At 39.0% G+C, this 20,844-nt stretch overlaps 1 protein-coding gene across 7 annotated transcripts in view; it reads left to right on the forward strand.

The window, feature by feature from the left end:
- The window catches only part of rbfox3a (RNA binding fox-1 homolog 3a), a 327,901-nt gene that overhangs the window by 33,172 nt on the left and 273,885 nt on the right, over positions 1–20,844 (forward strand). For 6 of the 7 annotated variants that reach the window (XM_053238792.1, XM_053238795.1, XM_053238794.1 and 3 more), the window contains exon 2: positions 12,097–12,193. The gene's annotated coding sequence lies outside the window, so the exon portion shown is untranslated. Of the gene's footprint in view, positions 1–11,543; positions 12,007–12,096; positions 12,194–20,844 lie in introns of those variants that run through there. The other variant, XM_053238790.1, reaches the window with a different exon arrangement.

Raw genomic sequence — 20,844 nt, forward strand, 5'->3', positions numbered from 1 at the left:
GATTGTACCTGCTGCTTTATCACACATGGACTTTTTTATGTGCTATTTTAAGGATATTAGTTGACACTGCTGGAACAGAGGCCTCATGCAAGCTGCTTAATCACATACAATGGATGCGATTTGGTTTTTCATGAAGATGGTGATCCACATGCATTATCTCATGATTCCCTTCTTAGTGATCTAAATGCTTTTAACTACCGCACATCATTGCATATGTACAGGGCAACAGATGGGGCTGGTGTGTGGAAATGACTTGGTCTTGTTGAATTGGAGGAGTAAATGTTATGTCAGGCGTAGGCTGCCAAACAGGGGCATATGTGTGGGCATAACTTTTACAGGACTGCTGGGAAACCCTGCTTCTCTCAAACACCGTATGATAGGTTGAGTAATACTCATTTGCAGGACATCAGGTGGTCCTTGCTGAATGAAATTTCTCCTAAAAAGACTATCTGAACACCCAAACCCAAGACCTTTTTTATATTTTTGTTGGCAGCTTGATGCGTGTGTTGTATTTTTATTTAGTATGCCCTTTTCTTTCTTAGCATAGTATAGGCCACTGTTATTCCTTATATATAATCTCTAACTTTGCTCTGTTATTACCATAAAAATAAATGAGGAGAAAATGTCCAGACATCTCCACAATTTCCATTCATCTGTGAGTGCGTCCAGGAGGCCTTCCACTGCTTCAGAAAAGGCTGGTGCTGGCCGTGCCTGACATCTGTTAGTATAATGTTGCAAGGAGCCTTGGAGGCAAGAATAACTGATCTCTCAAGCACTTTATCATTTTTTTATTTTTTTGGGGGGTAACATCTGAGGGTAATTACCAGATGGCAAGAGGTCTGGCTAATTAGCCTTGGCTTGCTCTGTAATGAAGGAACAGTAGGAAGAGCACACGAAGGGGCTTGACCAGTCCTTGTTGGTTTTCTACTTTTCACTGAGTCTTTTCACCTGCTGCTTTTTAATGTGCTGTCACTAACAAAGGAGTAATGGACTGAGATGTCACTTGTGCCGGTGGAGGCATTGAACACTGGGTAGCTAGAGAAAATCTTAAATTAGAGGAAGATTACTCTGGACTGCACTGCAGTGTCATAGTGGCTTTTTTGTTAGACCACTTCATCAAGCTCCAGTGATTCAGCTTAAATGCAAATTTGAACCTAAATAGCACATTCTGTTGGGAAATCATGAAATAGCTCTAAGGTTGTCGGGTTTGAGCAGAATTGTGATACTTCGGTACACATCTGTGTGCTTTCCATCATGTGCCTTCCTCCTCTTTTTTTCATAAGCTTTTCTCTCCTTTTTCAAGCTGTCAAGGCAGTGGTAACATTCTGTGTCTCCTGGTACACGATCTGGAACTTTCTGAGAGGCAGCAGACACTAATCGCCCCTCTCTTGGTGCTTTACAGAAGGGACGAGAAGAGGGAGAAAACATGCTTTGCATGGTTCCCTTCCTTCACTTTCAAGCTTGAGCAAGCCACTGGAGGGGAGGCCTGTTTGAATGGCATGAACAACAGCGAACATGGGAGGAGGACTGAGCACAGACAATGCAATCACTCTTCTTGATATCTGTGCCTCAGCCCACACAGCCAAATCTCACCAGAAGACATTGATATGATGGCGTAAAATGAGATGTCTAGTACACGGAAATGACCTGTTTTCCTCTCCAACTTTGTTTTCACAGTGTTTGCTCATTTATATGAATGCTATGGGAATACAGGAAAAGCCCTCCACCCAATTACTTCTCTGCTGTTTACAACCAGAAAAGACAGATTCGATTTTGTGGACAAAAAAGCACAATCTAAAACGTTAAACCTGTAAAATTGTGTTGAATATTCACTAGATATATAGAATTCGTTGCATTATATATCACACAATGTTTACTCAATTTAACATTACATTGTTACAGTTTTGTTGTAAAAATGTATAAGCCTTAATACAGGATCCAGAGGATCAATAGATTAGGTAAAAGGGTATTAGAAAACAAGATTCTTTCATTCTCTGCTAAATTATAATGTAATTTAATAATGTAAAAGAATAAATTAATAGGAACACTTCATTGAACTCATAAGGGGGTGGACAAATCACTACCCCAGGCACAGAGGACAAGCAGTTTTCCTGTCTGGACTATCAGTTATTAAAACATTTTTTGGCATGTATGTTTAAACATAATGCACTTCACAGTGCTGAGATATATTTAAATGCCGCAACTATGGCATTCCAAACCCCACCACCTGCTGCACTACACACATCAGCTCAGGTGTGATTTGGCTCACAGTAAAACGATTGTTACTAAGTGGAATAATGATCATGCATTAACAACAGACAATCTTTTCTGAATCATGAACATATAGGTATGTGCTAACATGGATGAAACAGAGCAAAATAAATTGCAACTCTCCTGATAGCACAATACACACAATGTACACAATGCCAACAACTTTTTTCAAGGTTGCAAACAAAATGTGCTACTTCAAAAAGATTTTTAGGAGAGGATAAGAACGAAGGCTACGCAGTTGCCCCCTCCCTGTGAATTCACATAATTTTTCATTTCCCTTGTTCCATATTAACGCACTTAACTTGGTAACCAGCTGGACATTTCAGTCACTGCAAATCAATATCTATAATCTATCTATGTTGTCATCCACAGGGGCTCACTGAGTGTTTTCATGAGTATAAAAATCTGCATGGCTTAAATAATTGCTATTTCTTTACTAGATTCATTGTAATGGATCTCATTTCACAGCCATGCATTTTCTCTAGGGTTAGGGTTTCTATGTTTCTATGTAGCACAGTTTGCACAGTTCTTTTTATTTATTTTTTTTGTTACTGATGGTGTTGAAGTGTCTCTGGTTCAAAAACTGTTGTACATTCAACTCTGTCACCTGGAAAATATATGCTTTTAGTGGCCCCTGATTCCCCTACGCTGATCTAGTTGACCTGCTGAAGACGTGTTCAGCATAGATTCGACTTATTTGCAGCACCATATATACGATGAATACCAAGGTTCTCTTACAAGCATCTCTACTATGAGTTTTGAATAAGACATAATAAATATATTTACATCATTTTGAAATTAAAAAAATAAACAAACAAACAAAAAGAAAAACTAACCATAACACCAACTCAGGACATTACTCCTCCTTGCCAGCAGAGGTCACAATCCCCAGAATTCTATCTCAAACTCTGACCCTTGCTTATGGTTCATTTCCTGTTTCTAGAGTATTTAAACAACTTCAGAACTTCAAGTTCAGCTATTCATTGCAAAGTCTTGCCACTTCTGGTGATTGTGTAGGTTAGGAGAGTTATTCTTACTTTATGCTGTGTGTCATTGTGTAGGTTAGGAGAGTTATTCTTACTTTATGCTGTGTTTGACCATCTTCCTGCTCTTCTGGTTTACTTTTTGGATTACCCCCTGGCCTTCTTGTATTGTGTCTATGTGTTTTGACCTCGGCATGCCCTACTACTTTGAAATCTGCCTTACATTTTCTATTCTGTTCCTTGGATTTTGCTCTGTACTTGGATCCTAGTTTATTAGATTTAATGACCCGAGGTTTGTTATTGCAGCACCCTCTCAGTGTGAGGTTGGAGCATGGTGAGAAACCTGAATCAATTTTCTGCCTTCCGTGCTTAATTGCAGCTACAATAAAATTTTATGTAGGGATGTCTAAAAATATCAAAGCACTTCATTCTTCGACCACCATCTTCACTTTGTTGGCCTCAGGATATCAATAAACCATAGGTAAAAGTTTCAGCAATCCTTTACATTAAAGCAAAATAGTGATCCATTCTGGAATGCAAATAAATGAATTACAGAAAAAAAACATGTAGTAGCCTGTTGACCACCAGTGACTTTCTCACTGCTTGCTAGCTAAGGGTAGCAAGATTGAAATTCGGCTAGCTAGACACCTCATTCATACATGTGTCAACAATGGGAGTCAGTCAGTCAGTGAGCGAAAATGCCTATTTTAGCCCAGCCCGCTAGGTGTTCCAGCAATAAAGCTCTTTGAATTTGTTTAATTCAGTTGCATACATTGGTTCCACATGAATGGATTGTGTTACATTACATTACAGTTTGTTTTCATATATCCACTGTGACTTAGTTGTGTGTTTTCAAAGCCCTGACTACAGCACAGGATCAAACCCAGATCACTGGGGGTAGTGAGGTAGCAACATTTACCACTGCACTACTCTACCACAAAGGGTTTAATCATGTTAATTTAATACTATAGTTATTTCTTCCTTTCACAAGATTTTATAACATAATTGTATCACAGTAACACTGTGTGAATTGATCACACTCACTCTACATAATTCAAACTAGTAATTAGAAACTTGTTTAAATTAAATTAAACAATAAAATTATGTTTTGATAAGAAACCTATAATATTTTTGTGTAAACTATACATAATGTGTCCTCTTAAATCTGACCAATCACATATTCCCTTTTTTTAGTGTAGCTAGACTCCTCACTCATTCACATTTTCAACAATGGGAATCAGCCAGTCTGTCTGTCTGTCTGTGTATCTGTTTGTCTGTCTGTCTTTCAGTCAGTGAGTGAGTGACAATGCCTCTTCTAAGCCGGCCTGTTAGGCGGTCTGGCAAAAATGCATTGAAGAATGCTTCACTTATGAATATGAGCTCTTTGGCTTTCTTCATCTACTTATCACCTTCCATGGATAACTTCACTGATCATTGTTGTTGAATCATATTAGATTACTTCACTGTAGAAATGAAAATGTGTGACCATTCTGTCTGTGTAGATAGGAGGCTACAGGTATCTCGCATTTTTAACTTTGGCCGCCTGTCTCATTCTGTTTTCAACACTGTGAAATATTTGTTCAACAAAGTGTGAAATGCTGCAACATCTGTTGTGCAATTAGATATTTAGACTCAGCATGGGCTGAAAATGGCTGTCAGTCCCAGCCTGTATGCACATAGGTATGAAGAGTAACATAGTTAATTGGGCAGCAGCTGGGGCTCCCACATCTGGGTGCTGCAGGTAGCACAGATTATGTTTCCCTTGCTGATTACATATTGCTGTATATCAGCCATCTTGTTTTACTGGCCCTCTGTCACATTACTGCTTCATTTTTTCATGAGTGATAATTTTCTGCATTTTTTTTGTCCATTTTCCTACAGACTAGAATCAGGTGGCTTGATTAGCATTGCATTTAGCATCATGAATTGACATGTGCCTCAAATTTTACTAATTTTGCACAAATAAAAATATAAAACCATTGTGGAGCACTGGTTTATAATCCAAATAAAAATAATCGTATTGATTTTTTAATATGTTTTTTGTTGTTAAGCTTTGACAAGATGCAATTCAATGGAAGTCTCTATGTCAAATTATTCCTAAATTATTAAGCAATATGTAAGGTGAGCATGATATTTCATGGCGCTGGTGTCATCATACACTTTTAAGGGTTCATGATGAAATCCAGCTACATCATTACTCTGTGAGTCTAGGTTGGTCTTTCATCATGGCCACTCAGAGCTTAATAGTAGTAACTTTTATAAGGACTCTCAAATCTTAAAATATCAGTAAATTTGAACACATTTTCATATATTCAGAGTGATGAGCAGAAAAACATAGCCAATGACCTATCATCTACTTTTGAGATGTAAATCTAATATAATTCCCTTCATTAAGATATGCTAAGCTGTTTAAATCCTGTCTTCTGCCGGCAGAGACATACTGAATTGATTTGTTAACTTGTTTTAACACGGCTGCGAAAATGTATTTCAAATAATTACTCTGATTATGCCTGTGTTAAAAGTTTGTCTTGTCTTCTTTTCAGTCTGATTGACCTTTCTTCAGTGGAGTAAGGCTTTGCACGGCCAACATATTGTCCCCTAGCCTCTATTATTGTGCTATGGAGCGGGAGGACAGACAGGAAATGGATAATGTGGATGAGTGGGCCCCTGCTGCTGAAACGCAGCTCCTAGAACATGATTAATGGCACCCAGCTCACTTCCTCTCGCCTTCTGTCTCTGTCAGGAGTCAAGTGGGCTGCAAACAATAATAAACAGTCCAACTCCGATCTTACTCCATTAGAACTGTTCTACACACATGCGCACACACTCACATAAATGAAATGTATTTTTTAGGTTTATGTCTGTTCATGAACAGTTAGATGGCGTCATGTCTTGTACCCTTCAATATTAATACACAATTGACATACAGACTTTCACAATGTGGCTATTCATTTCTAAGCTTGTATGGCAGATCAGCAGATCCTAAAAATCTGTACAAAACCATGTAAACGATGTAAACTAATGTAAATGATCTCCTCTTAATAAACCATTGTTTGAAGTGCTACTCTGGAAGCTACGATTAGAGCATTTAAATTTCTCTTTTGAGGCCCACAGGGCCACATTGTTACCCTGTCTACAGTGTGCACATTATTCATTCAATTAAATCACTTAGCTTTTTCTTCTGAGCTAACCTCAGACTGATGGATCAGATTTTAGTGTTATGTTTGAGTGGTACATTAGTCATTATTTAACTTACCATCATGTTGAACACATTTAAACAAGGACCTGTGAAAGGGCTAAAAATCACACACACACACACACACACAGTAGGCTCAGTGGAGAAGGCTTGTGACTTTATTTAGTAGCACTATTTCTCTCATCCTTCCCCTGAGTCCATCACTTCACACTGTCACATCCTTCTCTGGCTGGAACTCAGGAAATGCCATGGCCAATCAGTTCCAGAACTCCTGCAGGATTTCCTGTGCTTTGGAGCTGACTCTTACCTCGTATACACACACACACACACACACACACCTGACCATTTACCAAAAAGTTTTTTTTTATAGGTATAAAACATTCACTGTTGTATTGGATCACAGTTGTGGATTTGTGCTAATTTGCAATTATATTTAAGTATTAAAACATTAAGCAAACCTAATAATTAGGCTTTGGAAATAAGATCCATCTTACCTTCTTTTGTGAGAGGCTTTAAGTTAGTTAAAATGGCATTAAAACAAACTTAGTTGCTCTGGGTAGCAATCTATAAATGGACCGATGTGATTGTATAAGACCTATTAGTCTCCCACACTGCTGGGCATTGTGTGTATGACAATGGCCTGCTTGACAGAACTGTCACATTCATTGTGTCATCTTGGATTTGGGGGGAGGGAAAGGAAGAAGAGAATCTCCTACTCATGAGAGTCCACTTTATCTCAGTAATTGGCTCAGTAACGGGGGAAATGCTGTTTGTATGCTTGATAGCAAGAAGAGAATAAACACGCACACACACACACACACACACACACACATACAGTAGCATTTCTTTAAGCCCTGGAAAAAAGAGGCCTGTAGGCGGTTTTCCTTAACCCACCTCGTTACTGTTATGTTTGAGCAGCCGGGGGAGGAAAGCAACTCTTCATTTTGACCTAATTGAGGCATGTATTCCATTGCTTTCTCAAACTTACCATGCTGTGAGGATGTGTGAGTTTTTACGTGTGGGAATAAACATGCTGTACCCTATAGGCATTACGCTAAATTATGTGTGTTGGTTTTACTAAGCCAGGGTCACATATAAATGTAGTGAACATTTATGCCAGTTAGTGTGTATATGCAGTCATGCATGTGTGAAGGACAAGTGGAATTGTGTGTTGGATCTTGTGTTTTGCTTTTTCTCCCTTTGGAGGCTGAGCATGTGCTTGCTGTGTAAAAGCAGCAGATAGCCAGAGTGTGCCAGGAAGTAGGCATTGGGCTTACATAAACACACCTTTGATACTACCTTCCCCATTAGGACCCAGTGATACTTCTGACAAATCCATTCACGCATTAAAAACATCATTACCACAACATACTTCAAATTACGCATACACTATTCACAGCAAACTGAAATATCTGGTTTCTTTTTTAGACAGTAACAAAGGAAGAGATGCTGATGGTTTGAGGCGTCACATATTTCTTTTCTGATTTTTTTTGTATACTTGGCAATTATGTTTGACAGAGGTTTGCAGATTATAGTTGTCAGCTCTGAAATGGACAAATAGCAATGACTCGATGGGATTAGTCCTACATCATGTTAGAACATCCGCCCATGTGGAACAAAAACCCAATTAACATCTGTGTGGAAACACTGTTTTAATTAGCCACATTTATTCGATTTATGGCTTTTACGCATGCGCAGATGGCCTTCTGTGTACCTCTAGTATGAATGTGTCCATGTTGTAGAACCTGGAGTTTATATCAAATGATTAATAATTTACGATGTATTTACATTTATGGATTTACATTTTTTTTCCTTCAGTTCATCAGTTTCATATTCTTCAGATGCTCACAAGATGAAATTAAATAAATAATAAATGAGTGGTGTGGTGGTGCAGCAGGTAGCGCTGCCACCCCACTGGTCAAGGGTCCCTAGGTCGATCCTGATTGGCTACAATAAATTACCCCTATGTGTGAATGTGTGTGCAGTTTTGCCCTGTGATGGACTGGTGTCCCATTAAGGGTGTCTCCCTGTCTCCCACCTGTCTTCATGGGGATAGGCTCTGGATCCACGTGACCTTGACCAGGATAAGGCAGTTACTGAAGATGAATGAATGAATGAATGAATGAATGAAAATACGACATCTTTTTATAAAATTATGCATCGCATTAATTTTGTTCCAAGAATGCTATGTGCCTTTTTGTGTTTTGGCTTTAGGGTCAAGCTTTTCCTTTGTATGTTTCTCCATGCTCCAATTTCGAAATCCCTGATCATTTTTATGCTCTTTACCTCTTGGCCATGCTGAGGTGAAAAGCTGGTTAAGGTGTGGAGTGTTATCATGATTGAGAGCAGCAGCAGCAGCAGCGGACTGGATGCAGTGAGGGCAGATGCAACTAATTCCCTCTTAAATCCATCCCTAATCCTTTTGTCTACACACGTCACCAGTCAGGTACCACCCCTATGAGAGCATGCTGTCTTCGCTACCTTTTACTGTACTCCAGTGATGGGTGGGATTCTGCATGTAGGTTATGTGAGGACAGAGGTACTGAGAGCTGTGGTGGCAAGAATCAAAGCACTTTCAGAAGCTGGGAGAATGAAATTTTCAGTGCCGTCTCACTCCACTGGGCTCCAGCAGCAGTCTGGTGGGGTGGAGGGAAAGCGGGGGTGGACATGGTGGAGGGGGGTTGGGGGGGGGGGGGGGGGGGGGGTCAAAGTGTGCCATGGCTGCTAGAATCTCTCGAGAACATGTCAGTCTGTGGCAGTGGTCAGTGGCATGGAACAGATTGCCCTCCTAAACCAGAGGAAAAAAAAAAAAGAACGCCTACACACATTCACACCCTAACAATTATAGCTTCTCCGGTGCAGTCTCTAGGCTCTTCAGAGGGCCTGCAGTCACGCAGTTGTGCCTGCACTATACTGTACTGGTCACTTTCCCCACAGCATAAAGACCACTTGATCTGCTAAAGAAACAACATGAAAATTCTCCCTTTACTCTGCAACTGCTCTCAGGCATTCGCTGCAGTTGTTGTCAGGCAACTGTCATAAAATGAGCAACAGTTCAAGAAATGACATATGCACAACCCCTGCATTCATTTTACAAGCGAATTGTTTTTCCCAGCATGTTGCAAAATTCCCAAAAGTAACATATCATCACATCTCAGACTGGCATGCAACAAAAGACATGACTATTGGCTAGAAAGGATGTCAGTTTTCTACACCAATTTATCCCATATTGTTTCATGCATGATTGTTCAACTTTCCAGTAGATACACACACACACACACACACACAGATTTTTTTATAATCCTTTTTGGCAGGTATGTCTGAACAAGTGAAACTCTAGTTATAGCACACTATCATTGTGGTTGTTCTGGATGTGCTTGTCATTTTTTATTAGGCTAATGTAGCTGAAGAATTTAAGCAAAGTAATTGCTCATCGGATTTCTGGTTGAATTTGGGCAGATGTCTGTGGATGTTAAAATAATCAAATATAAATTTAGTTTTTTTAAAAGACTAGTATTTTGTTTTGTAATTGATTTAAGGCTGAATAGTTTGTGGCTGTAGTATCTTAATTCTCCTCTGGCAAAACAAGAGGGAATGATACAGTAGCACAGAATGACAAGGTTTTTGTTATATTCACAATGATTATGAAGTTATTAGCTATTCTGTGTTATATATCTGTGTTTTTGGGGATACTGTATTGGAATTTCACTTCATCAGCAGCAGCCAAATAGTTTCTACATGCTGTGCTTACATCTCTGTATAACATTCATTTAAATACCCCTCATACAGAGGGTTAAATTATGAATCAAGTTAACAAGCTCTAAACAGTTTACAGTATGTGTAACTGTACAGAAGCTATTAGCCAATAAAAGTTAATGAGATTTCTACACATCTTGTGTAGGTAGACGCCCATTGCATTGGACCTGTAATATAGTACTGGAAGTGTTTTCTGCCCATGAACTCTTTCCTGCACTGTAGTTTAGACTGTGCTGAGGTGTATATCTTTTGTGTACAGCCTGGAGCTGAAGAGCTTGACGGTTCATTACAGAACTCTGAGAACGTCTTTATTTTTGGATGCTGTGTTGGAGGAAAGGGATTGCGTGAGCTGCCAGGAAGCAGCAAGGGGCGGACACTGGGAGCTAAAGTGGAGCTTTTCTCAGCGCTGCCATTATGTTTTTAGGGGCCGTCTGCCCTAAGGCTGCTGACGCTTGAAGCACTCTGAAGAATGTCGGCTTTGGTCAGGGGATTGAAGAGACAGTTTTGTGATATAGTTGAGATAGCTAACAGCTGATGAGTAGCATGTCCTGAACAGAGAACTTTTCAGAACTTTTGAGTTAATTTCAGTTATTTTTACAGTGCACTTAAAGCTACAGGATGTAAGATTTGGAATTTTGCCTTTCCTGGTAGAAAATGCTCTTGTAAACTATTAGCGGAAGAAGATTTCATAATGTGGGTTGTTCTGCGTTGTTCTCCATGATGCAGATTAATCTCAAGGCTGCAAGTGCATATCCTACTAACATTAACTAGCTAGCTAAAGGGGAAAGGGTTGCTCTGGTGTAATCTGACAGCACACTGTATGCATCAGAGCTGTCTGAGTGTTGGAGCTTCCACCAAGGCTCTGCATATTTCTGGTTCTAGAGTAGAGAGAAAACTATAATGCCTGGTCACTTCCTTTTACTTTTTTTGTGTGTGTTCTCCATGTAGTATTTTGTTATCTGTGTATTTTGTTCTCCAGCCTGTCAAAAAAAAAATGGCACAAACTGGATAGTGTTATCATGCTAGCTTAAACCCACACCAGAAGATAAAAAGACACAGATCAGTTGAGCAGGGCTTGACTCACACACTCTTGCCAGAAATTCCTGAATTTGAAACACCTCCTGTTAGTCACTAGCTGGATATCTAGTGTTCTCTAGCCCAACAGCTTCACAAATGGGTTACATTACAAACTACATATGAAAGATAAATCAGCTGATGGTCATCTAATACTGTATTCACTAGTTTCCCACCAAATTAGAGAACCCTTAAATGCTTTACCTATTTAGCACAAAAAAATAATCTTTGATCTAATTCAGGGGTCATTTAAAGCCCTAACACATCAAATCTCAAATTGCTAAAAGGATAAACCTGTGTGTGCATCATGAAAATTGTTGTTGTGTTGCCATTGTGTATGAGGACTATTGCCATTTAAATTGACCGTAAATGCACCCTTTACATACCGTGGAACCAAAATGCTACTACAAAGCTATCAACCATAGCCAGAAACAAAGAAAGTGCAAGGTCCATACAGGAACAGCAGTGGTAAAGGAAATGTTTCAGTAGGAAAGAGATGACTCTTTTCTGTACCCTAAGGCTGCCACATTTTTTTCTATGTCACAAACCTCTACAAGCACCAGCCAAGAGAACAAGAGAGAGAGAAAGTGGGAGCGAGAGAGTATATGTTTTAGTGCATGTCCTCTGCTAGTTTCCTGTGTGGTAGCTGGGGAAGGCGATGGACAATGGCGATGCCGGAGAGAACCAGATAATTTTGATTTTCTTTAAGGACCTTGGCAATACTTTGTGTGTTTTTTAAACAGGTTTTCGAATGCCATTTGATAAATTGCTTGGTTTATCTAAAATTCTGAAATTCTTTTCTGTTTCTTCTTTTAGAACGTTTTCCAGTCAAGAGGAAATTCTGTGAGCTGAATCCCAGTTTCAGGAAGCAGTGGAGAGCATCCAGTGCACACAACGAAAAGTTTCTGATCTGGTAGGCCTCCTTATTTAAAAAAAAAATGTTCTCCATTCCAATGGGAAGAATAGAAGCTGAATTAGAAAGTTCAGATTATTTACAAACCCTGATTTAACCACCAATAACATTTAAACACCAGCACTCCAAGAAGTGAAGAGAGTTTATATAGTGGGGATTTTAATTAATTAAAAAAAAAACAACGACATATGATTAATGTAATTAAAAGGATTGAGTGTGAAAGCGGGACTCCCCATGTGCAGTGTTATTTCTGCAAGTGTGCACAATGTGAAATCACTGTGAGGCAGAAATTGAGCCACAAGCAGTAGGGGGTCCTGAGGACTATTTAGGGTCGGATGACTGATTTGGGTTTCAAATCAGCAGCCATTCTTCAGCCTTTGGGAGCCTCCTGGAATAATTTCAAGAGGACCCCAAATCCCATTGCTGTAACGAAAGTATTCTTGGAATTGGTTGCAATTTATATTTTCTCCTCCCAATTCTAAATTAGTTTCATTTTTAAAGTAAATTCTGGGCTTCACTTGCTCTTGTCACCCTGGGATTGTGCTCCAATCGAAAGGAAGTACTCACCAAGGAGGATTTGGTTGCTCATTTAGAGTCAGAGGGATATGTCTAAGGGTGAGGGCATTCATAAGTACACTTTAGGCACTTAACTAAGCCTGTGCCTTACTGGCTCAAGTGCACACATGACTAAAGACTGCATCTGGAAACATTGTTTATATGTATAGCATAAACATTCTATACATCCTATACATTCTATACATGCTTGCTGACATTACATCATCTTGATAAAAATCATTTTTATGTTATTATGCTGACTCCAGAAATCAGTATTCCTTCAGGTGTATAAAGTTTGGTGGGTGAGATAATATGTTTTAACTATTAAGCAGTGGTATAATGTTTTAGAAGAACTTTTCAGGAAAATAGTGCATGAAGGTTGAAGTCTTGGGTCCATGATGCCTGCGGCAAAAGATTTTTATGTTTCTGAAGGAGCAGGAGATGGGATGGTGACAAAATCATTAGGATGCTGGTCAAGCGTTTGTGTCTGGTGGTTCAGAAGCCATGCTTGGCTGCTTGGCACGGTTGGGCAGCCCAGTGGCCATTAAGGCAGCTAGGGTTGGGGGTCAAGGCCTGCGGAGGGCACTGCTACCCCTCCTGCATGGGAGCGTATGTCAGGCTGCACTCCAATGACTACCCTAGGCAGGTGGTCTATGGGGGACAGCGGGCTGGAAGACCAGGACAAATCGGCACACAGAGGCTCATTTCCCAAGCTCAGCATGAGGGACAGCATAGCAACTCGACAAAAAGGGAGAAAATACAAAAGCAAAAGGCTCCCAAGGGCACTAGAGTATAAGTGATGATTTAGATGTTTGTATCATACATATACTCTCTGGTTGCGTTGGTCGCTTCTCAGAACAAACTATGCTTCATAGAAAAGGCTGAGGGCTACAGGCTGAAGCACGTTTGTATTTAAGCAGACATTATCATGCACAGGCACAATAACATTACAACAAACATAAAATCCTAGGCTTAACAGACACTTATGTATAGACATTAAATAGTTTATCCTTATTTGTGGATTATAGCATTTGCCATAGGGAGTGCTTATTGGGTTCATGTAGCTGCTTTTAGTATAATACTAATTCATGGACTTTAAATTTGCTTCAGGTTTTTTTTTTTTCCCTGGACATGGATTATTTAAGCTTCAGGGCAAAGATTCTTATCACCAGTGATAAGACCAGATTTTTTTGTAGTAGATGAACACACATGTATTAATATTTTTTTTCACCATTATTTTCTCTTTCTGTTTTTGATTTTATTTATTGAGTTTTATTGAAACTAAATACATTGTGTGATTAATTCGTACAATTATGGAATATATTTCACCACAGGAAATTGCTTTGTTGCTTGAAAAGGCTGGATTGTAGGTATGTGGAGAAACCACTCTACTTCATTCATCTTTATTTTTGTCCTCGGTGTGTCTGCTTTTGTATTCTATTTTGACACAGCAGAAGACAGTTTTACATGGGATAGTAAGGATGGATAAGCTTGGGAATGGGTGGTGGGGTGGTGATGGAGGGTTGAGTCATAGCAGAAACTGCTGAATGGAAATACATTGTTGTATGGATGCCTGTTCTACGTGTGTGTGAAATTAGTTTTCACACAACCTTGCCAAAAAAATGACACATGCCCTCTATACATCAGTAGTCAGGCTGACACCTATTCATTTCCCCAGACCTGTCGGCATGTTTTTAAAAGCTGTTAAAGTGGCATCCATCAGAACAGGAAATTCAGCGTACAGTAGCCATTCTCAGAGTAGCCACCCTTGAAGCCATCTGTGGCTAAAACATTGTAGTGGCTAAAACTGTCAGCCATTCCTGAATGTGACCAATTACCAATGAGACTGGTGTGTGTCACGCAATCAGCCTTTACATGGTGTTAATGAAGAAAATAAATTTTGCTGACATTTTATTTTTATTCCCCCATAGTTGACCCTTTGTAAAAAAATTATTTCATTCATGATAAATTTGACAATCAGTTTACCAGTGGAAAGTGTGGCAAAATGCTTATCTTACACTTTTCATGCATGTGCACATTAAATGTCATACAAGAATTGAGCTTGCTTTACTTTTTTGTCCGTTCTAATTTAGCATTTCTTTATTTTCAATCTGACTTTCTGACTGCAACACTGAAAGCTACTGGAGTTTGCACTTTAACATCTCTAACGAATTTTGTTTGTTCAGTGTGCCATCAATGTGCACAAAACACATGATTCCTTTTCATAAAAAGATATTTATACTTTGTATTCTTTCTCTCTATAGTGGTGTGTCCTTGAGGGTGGATACTATGGCATATACATTCAGTTTTCCAATAATGATGGCATATTCATGGTGCATATCTTTTTTTTTTTCTGTGTCCCATTGGCAGCCTGTAGAGGTGTGCATATCACTAGAATTCATGAGCTGTTCTGAAAGATCCAGTACAGAAAGAAACATGATGCGATGTGTGTGTGTGTGCGTGTGTGTGTGTGTGTGTGTGTGTGTTATATTTTCCTCATAATCTGTGTCCAGGTCAATGGCTGTCTATGCCTAATCCAGACTTGTTGAGCCATGTGTTCATGCATTAGCAGCAATTAAACACTGTGTGTCTACAGATGTGTGGCTAAGTGCAGAGTGTAGAAATTGTCTTGACTTTCTGGTACCCATGAGGCCACATTCCTTGTCAGCGGCTGCCAAGTAGATCCTCTTCAGCATGTTCCTCTATTTAAATGTCCACACAGAACAGATATAACTAGCAGCCACACACACACACTAATACACACAAGCCGGTGAAGATGAGGCCCACTCACTCAGTATGGCTTGCTGCAACAGCCTGTTCCGCTGGCAGCCCAACTGCTGACGCCGTCACCTGTCTTTGTGGATGAAGGTGATTGTGTTAGCATAGTCGTGCCGGGTAGCTGGCACTCCTCACCCACATTTGTCCTCAGAGAGAGGTTGTGGACTCGAGTAGAGGAAGTGTTGACTGCACTTTCGCTCTTTAATTTTCTAACTCCTTCTGTGTGGATTAGAAGCCAAAGCCATTGATTTAACTGTGACCCAGCTCTATAATTCTTGGAGGTGGCATCAAGTTAATCTGAAACAAATTTGTGAGATTGGTATTAAGATTCTTCCTCCCGTTCATTGTTAACCTAGAAAGCTTTGTAATACTATGTTCATCATTATTGTTGTGCTAGTGTACATGCAGAACATAGTTTGAGCAAACAAGTGTTTTTTTTTTTTGGTTTTTTTTTTGCTCTTGGAAGATAATCACAGTCAGCCTACAGTGGCCATTTCTTATCCTCCTTAATTGTATTCCAAAATTCAAAGCCTCCCAGATGTAGTGTAATAGGGATATGTGCTGCATCTAACAAACCGCCTCAACCCAAAAGCTCATTAGGCAAAAATGAAACCCTGGCATTTGGTGCTTCAGTGTTAAGTTGTAAACACATTAAAATTGAATTGCACCTACAGGCTTTGAAGATGATTTTTTTTATTTGCAATTTGCCATTTTTAGGCCCACTCTCTAATAAGATGATAAGATTTATTAAACAATGCCATTTAATAAATAAGTTTTTAATTGTAAATTAGGTTAATGGTATGATTTTTGCGAATGCTATATGTCGCGCCACCCACACTGTGTGGATTGTATGAAGATACTTTCTCCCCTTGATTGTACAGAACGTTGAGGGTTATTGCAATAAAAATAATAATATTATGTTATATAAACCCAAACCTTCTTATATTAGTAGTATAATTTGTTGCATGGGAATTTCTACATATCATTCTCAGTACCGAGCTGTCTTTTTGTTTTATAACTAATTTCATTCATTTAGGCAGATGGTTTAATTTTTTGATGAACCTGAGGCTCAAATGTAGATCATCTAGTATAGTTGTACACTGGAGTTAGCTTGTTTAATTTTTTAAGAGACAATCTGATTGGGAGCAATTAAACCATTGGAAGTTTATGAAGTCCCTGTTGTGTGTTTTGGGATCATGTTGTTGCATGGCACTTAACAGATGTTCTGACTAGAGTGTTGTTTGCAGTCCTCATAGCCTCATTTTATGCACCCTTTTACAGCTACAGAGCCCATGTTTACGAGCACAAGTGTTTATGGCAACAATTTTTATGCCAGTGTTCCAACAAAATACGCAATATGAGGACTGACGTTCTCACTTTTCCACACAGCAGAGAGTAATTTAATTGGGCAGAAATGTGCCTTTGGCAGGAGCCAGACTCAACAAAAAGGCTGGGAGAAAGCTGCCTGGTTCCGTTACAATTAAACACAACATGAGATATACCTAAAACTAATATAGATGTCCAGAGTATTGCCTACAGATACTATGAGTTGACAGGGATTTATGCAATGCCACAAGCTGTAGCTTTAAATATATATATATATATATATATATATATATATATATATATATATATATATATATATATATATATATATAAGTATGGTTATCTTTAGAAACTTTGTCCTAGGAAAGGGCTGCATGGGTATATTATTGACATCATCCATTCCCATCCCTTTTCCCTTATTGGCAGCCCTGTCCCCTGGGGCTTGTGCCATATGGGCGGCTGTGAGCAGGCAGCGGGAGCAGGGGAGTAGACGCCGGCTATAGTGCTCTTCATTGGCACAGGTGGCATGTGGCACAAGCTTAGGCCGACACATCCAAGACAGTGCTGCTTAGTCAGCCCACTTTCTCTCCTAAGGAGTGTAGGGCCCTCACGCAGGGCTTAGGATGATGGTGCCAGCCCACACCCACCTGCAAACTGGCACCACAAAATGGGGACAGACTGAATGGCTACTTTCAGTGACCAAAAAAAAACAATGCTGGCTTTCTCACATACCTCATAGGACAAAATAGTAGTTCAGAATATTTAAAAATAGTTATTTGTTCATTCCATCTTGCCCTCAGTTTGTGATCATCAAGGGAGAGGAAAAAAAATTGAGCCATGACCCATGAATCAAGCCAGGACACATTCACAATGCCTCTGTATACATATACTACAATATTTTGCCCAGCCTCACATTGATCCTTTATGCTGAAACTGGGGCATGTGCTTTGGGTAGATACCATTACACAAAAGGACACAAGGTTCTGATAAGGAAGACTGGTACCTCACAGTTCTGCTTGTAGTCTGCGCATTAACAAGTGGAACACTTTGCCAACTGAGTCGTCCCTCCTGCAGTGTGCACTCATGCCATTGCTTGGGGGCAAATTTAGACATCACTTTTTATGTTCCCTCTACTCCTTAGACACCTCCACTTATGAACCCTGCATACAAATGCATGGAGGTGTTGTCCTGATTGATGGCAATTAGCATTTGGTAATGATAACAGATGTTTGTGGTGCCAGGAGGCTGATACCTGCTGCCCACTCTGCCATCTGCCATGGGCATCGGGGGCCTGGCACAGAGGCTGGCTGGCAATGGGTAGCAGGGAGGGGATAGAGGGAGGAGAAAAGGAGGGGTGGTACATTGTAGTCCTCCTCTGTATTTGATATGAGGAGCTGGGGCTCACTGCAGGGTGTATCCTGTGTGTGCTGCATCACCTCATGCTTGGTACACTTGGATAGGACATTCCTGCTCTGTAGGCATGACTTCTTTATTATATGCCCCCTAAGGTTTGATTCAGTGGTGTGTATGATGGAATTTTTGTAGATGCCTATAAACTAGGGGTGTAACTCAATGCCACTATGTGTATCTGTATCTGTTTACTCCTCCAAATATCTGTATCTGTATTTGGATTTGAACCAGAAATGGCCTAAACTGAAAGGTTTATGGTTGCTTGAACAAGAAGTCATTCACAAAATATGACAACAAATAGCAACAAATAGATTTGCAGAAAAAAACTTTATTGAAATTCCTGAATTTCTGCAGTTCCTCAACCTCAGCGACATTACTCAAGTTCATAATCAGTCTCAACCAGATGCTCTGTGGAACTTTCTGGAACGCTTTCTATCCAGTGTGACTGAGTAAGCTAGCTAACTATCTTTTAAATCATGGATATCTTCCCCAAAACAGGGAACTATTGTTTATAGTTGACAACAATAGCCACCTAATAATATTTGATCAGAAGTAAATCTGATCAAATATTATTAGGTGAGTAAATTTTAAATTTTATTTTTAAGTAATTTTTTTTTTTTTTTTTATTCCAGAAAGAACTGAAAAGTTTGCTGGATATGCTTTCAGAATGAACTTCAAAGTTGGGACACAGTGCTGCTACGAGTCAAAATAGGGTCCTTTATGTTATAAGCTTAAGCTCCATTATGTTATAATATCTGTATAGTTTTCTGGAAAGATTTTCTTTTAATAATGATGAAGAATGACCAAAAGCAGAAATATGCTGCCCTGTGTATGCACAGCTTGTGGCCTGCGTGGGCTATATGGAGCAGTGGCTCTATAAATAAAACCATATTTCTTTTGTATATTTCAGGTCAGTTTGTATATAAATATGATTTTATTTTGGACCTCAGTAAGGAAATGTTTAGGTCAGGCTAAAAAAGAAAAAAAAGAATACTGTGCCTCTTATTCTGTTCTGACTGTATATGTATAGTTTATTTATAATAGATCAGTTTGTGAGTAATTTGATATGACATGTCTTTTGTGGTTTGGGCTTTTGTATTCTAGTACATTTGGTTTGGAATTAAACAATAAGCAGTATGTGATATGCAGAACGTCAATTTTAATTTAATGGTATACTTCTCTGTATACCTTTAAACTGAGTGAAAGATATGGGAATCAAAACCCCTTTGTGTTTTCAATCGACTATGTGAAACCCCATTCTCTAGCAAAAATAAATTATTATAAATACACATTATAGCAAATGTCTATTAAGGGGTCCCTGGAGGACTAGCAGTCAGGCCGCAGCGGTCTCTCACCGCTGCAGCCCGGGTTCGATTCCCTGCCAGGGAACTGACCCCAGCCATTGGGGTCGCGTTTCTTGATAATTCAAAGAAAATGCTTAAGCTTTCAAAAACAAGTGTTAAGAGATTTCTTCATACAATACAGCCCTGTGTTTAAAAAAGTAGCATGACTTCCCATTACTAGATCTCAGTGGTCTAAGAATAAAAATGGGAGGCAGCGTTTAGACTTTGATTTTTTTTTTATGTCACCTGATTTATTTTATTCTTCTCACTGCTAAAATATTTTTTTTTGCTGCTGGTGGTGTCCCCTAGTGCAAAAACCTGACTGTACATTCCCATAACCTCAGTGTTAAATTCTCTATATGCAGTTGATTAGTATTGCTGATCAGTATGCTGTATTTTGTTGCAACTTTTTAAAGTCACATTTACCATAGATTGTAGTAAATATGTAGTAGTAGTGGGAATTAAAAAATTGTTTTCTATATGGTTAAACTAATAAATATTTAACAGTCAAATTGTCAATTGTTCTTGGTGGTCATGTGATTAGATTTTAAAAAATTGAAGGAACAGATATATTTCTCTTGTAGACTCACATGACAACATTCACGTGATCACCATTGGCTGGTTTATTTCAAAACTATACCAGTGTAATTATTGTGTAAATATTAACTAGAAAGGAAGTAGCTTAAGTAATTACGCTGAATGACTAGCTAGGATGTCTACAAAGACAACCTATTGGTTTTTCATTCAGTGTTTGTTTTTAACTTTAGTTAAACCATTTAACCATGACCACCAATAATGTCTATTATATACGATATGATTGTATGGCTTGTTATGTAGGTCTAAACTGTTCTAAACACTTGTCTGTATGTGCAGTCATCTGTCACATACACTTAAGACATATGCAGTTTTACAACATACATCTCACATTCCAAGCAAAAACTCTGATTTTCATCTTCGCAATTCTCACATTACTGATTGAGATTTTTGCAGTGTAAAATCAATACTTGACTCTATAGCCTATTCTCTCTCAATAAGTCTGTCTTTCATAGTGCACAAGTAAAGGTGATCCCTAGTTGACCCTTAATATATAGACTATAGTCAGTTTTAGTTCTTCTGTTAATCATGATATTCAGATTGAAAATAATAAAAACATATTATAGCTGTGCAATAACGTAATGTTTTATTGAAGGTATTCATTTTTAAAAATGACATTCACATAGCTTGCTTGTGTTATATATT

The sequence above is a fragment of the Pangasianodon hypophthalmus genome, chromosome 12 (genome assembly GCF_027358585.1).
Source record: "Pangasianodon hypophthalmus isolate fPanHyp1 chromosome 12, fPanHyp1.pri, whole genome shotgun sequence".
Lineage (NCBI taxonomy): Eukaryota > Metazoa > Chordata > Actinopteri > Siluriformes > Pangasiidae > Pangasianodon > Pangasianodon hypophthalmus.